Below are 3037 nucleotides of genomic sequence, written 5' to 3' on the forward strand. Positions count from 1 at the left end.
GTACAAAGTTGCCATCAAACCTCGAGAGCGATTCAACATCCTCTCTCTTCCGACAAAGACACTGAAGCAGACGCTCGACGGATGCTTCGGAACAGCCGATTTGCTGGCTACGCATACCACAACCGAACCAGCACAGTATCTGTCTGGGTGTCGTCTCTTGAGGCTATCCAGCGACTGTGCGCACTGGATCATATTCTTCTGTCGGCAGAAAAACAGCTACCTATACAAGCGTACCTGCTGTCCGGTACTGACATGCGATGCTATGTTCTTTCGGGAGTAGACCCCGGAGAGAATCCCGAAGACCTGCGGCCAGTATCCGGTGCTCCACGCACCAGGTTCTTCTTGTCCGTTACATGGGAGCTGGCCGCACGTGTCTCGTAACCCTTCGAGGCCCGTTAGAGCCACCGGATCGTCTTTTCTACAACGGCTGCGTTCTTCTCCCACGTCCATACAAGGCCGGAGTGGTGCATTGTTATCAATGCTTCCGTCAGGGACACATGAGCAAGTCGTGCCCATTCCCTGTCACAGAACCACCAGTGACAACGGCCTCGGAACCACCGGCTTCTACGGCATCAGAGGCACTGGCTACGTCATCGTCCGTCTCACCGCAAGTTAAGTTTCGATGTGGTCTGTGTCGGACGGATGAACATGACATCACGGACAAAAGTGCCCTACTAAGTGCAAAGCTACTCGCGCTAAGCGACGCGCGTTCCGACGCCAGTCCAAGCCCAACGATATTCCTCTGTCCAACCGTTTCGGCTGTTTGGCGGAGGAAAGCGAAGAAGTAGCAGAAGAAGACGCTCTGGAGCATTTGGATTTCTACCAGCCATCGTACCGGGATGTGCTCCGTGGGTCCCGCCGACAGAAGAAACAGCACAGTCAAACAGTGCAATTGTCTCCGGTTGCGGAAGAGCTAGGGGAGATAGACCAGCAGTTGGCTTTGCTGCAAACTGAGGGGACTAAGCTCACACAGCGCCGTGCCCGCTTAATTCATCGACCGCCCCGTCAGCCTCCACCGAAACAAGACCGGTCGAGTCAGCCCCGTTTCACCTCATCAAGCATGACCCCAACAAAGCCTGTCCCTTCTGCTTTCACACACCATGCGCTTCTACAGTTTGTGGTGCAGCAGCTGCAGAACTTGGTTTCGTGTTAGCAGCCCAACTAGGTTAAGTCTCATTTCACTATGCCTGTGCCACATATAGTCCAATGGAACTGTCGCGGCCTCAAGCAAAGATTGGAGAGCTTCGGGAACGTGTTCGCCTAGGCAAACTGCGAGCTTGGTCTTTCCTACAACAACGAGACAAACTCTCTACCTCGCCTACCAAATTTTACGGCTTACGCTACGCCATCCATACATGATCGGCGCTGTGGCTCCAATGGATCTCCGCCAGGCAAAGCCTCCATCTACGTGCTCACGGCTTATCCGCAGACTCAGATCCCCCTAGACGTGTGGTGTACGGAATGGCAAGAAGTGGTTGCACTGAAAGTTCAACTGCCCAAGTCAGCAATAATCTTGGTGTCATGTTATGTACGCCCACACAGCGGACGTGCGCCTCGTCTAAGATTGGCTGGTTAACATCTCTGCAGCATTCCCACGCTGCCTGCCCAATACTTGTGGCCGGGGACTTTAATGCCCCCATTGCGACTGGGTTATGCTACCACAAGTGCACGCGGACGGGTGCTACTTGACTACTTCAGCGATGCGCACTTCACCCTGCTTAACGATATCTCATGCCCTACGCGCCGGTGTACTCATCCCCGGATGCCACCCTACTCGCCGACATAACCTGGTGGCGTGGAAATGATTACCGTCTCCTGGCACCGAGAGGCCGACTGCTAGGGCAGAGATCACCATCCATCAGGCTTGGCATTGTCCCAACCATGACGCGTCGCTTACGACGACGCTGCACTGTAATAAACTGGGATGGTTCCGGGACATATCAACACAATGCTCACGGTCCCAAGTCCGGACCCCATCACTCTCGTTAAGGAAGCCTGCGAAGCGCCTGTGAGGACACATGGTAGAGGAATCCCGACCGAAGCCTGACCTTCGACTCTTACAGCTATGGCCTAGCGCAAACAAGCTGAAGTGGCTGCCTCCGAGATCCCTCGTCTGTGGAGGCCCGAATACGCTTACAACGTCTGACTGCGGCTGCCAGGCGTCATGAGAAGCGTCTGTCAAGGCAGCGATGGCTGAGCTGGTGTGAATCGCTCGGCCCATCGGCGACTACGTCATCCATCTGGCGCACCTTTCGCGTGATGGAAAGTGGAGGCCGCACTCCAGATGCGGTAGCCAGTGCATGTTTGGCATCGGACAAGGATCCTGCTCAATTTGCCGCCGATGTTGCCCGCGCCTTGTTTTCTGCCTTTGACATTCTTCCAGCCAGCAACCCGTGCCCGTTTCCCCTTCCGAGTTACGTCGGTTCCTCTCCTCCTGACGACGCCGTGCGTGGAATTGAATCGCCTTTCACCATAGCCGAGTTCCTTGCTGCGATTGATCACGCCAAACATCGGACCGCTCCAGGGCCAGATGGCCTTACGTACGAGGTGTATAAGAACCTCGGCGATCCAGCCCTCAGCAATCTCCTTGACTCCCGTTAACGAGGTCTGGCTCTCTGGTGACATACCAGAATCTTGGCTCCTCGCGGATATCGTCCCGATACCGAAGCCTTGGTAAGCCACCCGATCAGCTCCCTAATTTGCGTCATAGCCTTGGCGTGCACCCTGTGCAAACTGTTCGAGCGCATGCTGGCACCCGGCTTCAATGGTGGATGGACACTTTCCGGTGGTATCACCCGGCGCAGATCAGGTTTAGGCCCCGTCTGGGTACCGAGGATGGGCTTGACCACTTCTCGTCAATGGTGTTACTGGGCGGCTGATCACACAAAGTGCGCACAGTGCTTGCCATGGACATACAAAAGGCCATACGACAACGTTAGCCACGGAGCCATCTTGGAAATTCTCCAAGGCCTTCTTCTCCCGGACAAGGTTTGCTCTTTCCTCCGGGACTTCCTCACAAAAAGATCCTTTTCGGTCG

Source organism: Haemaphysalis longicornis, unplaced genomic scaffold (genome assembly GCF_048455015.1).
Source record: "Haemaphysalis longicornis isolate Haplotype H1 unplaced genomic scaffold, Haemaphysalis longicornis Haplotype H1 scaffold_37, whole genome shotgun sequence".
Taxonomy (NCBI): domain Eukaryota; kingdom Metazoa; phylum Arthropoda; class Arachnida; order Ixodida; family Ixodidae; genus Haemaphysalis; species Haemaphysalis longicornis.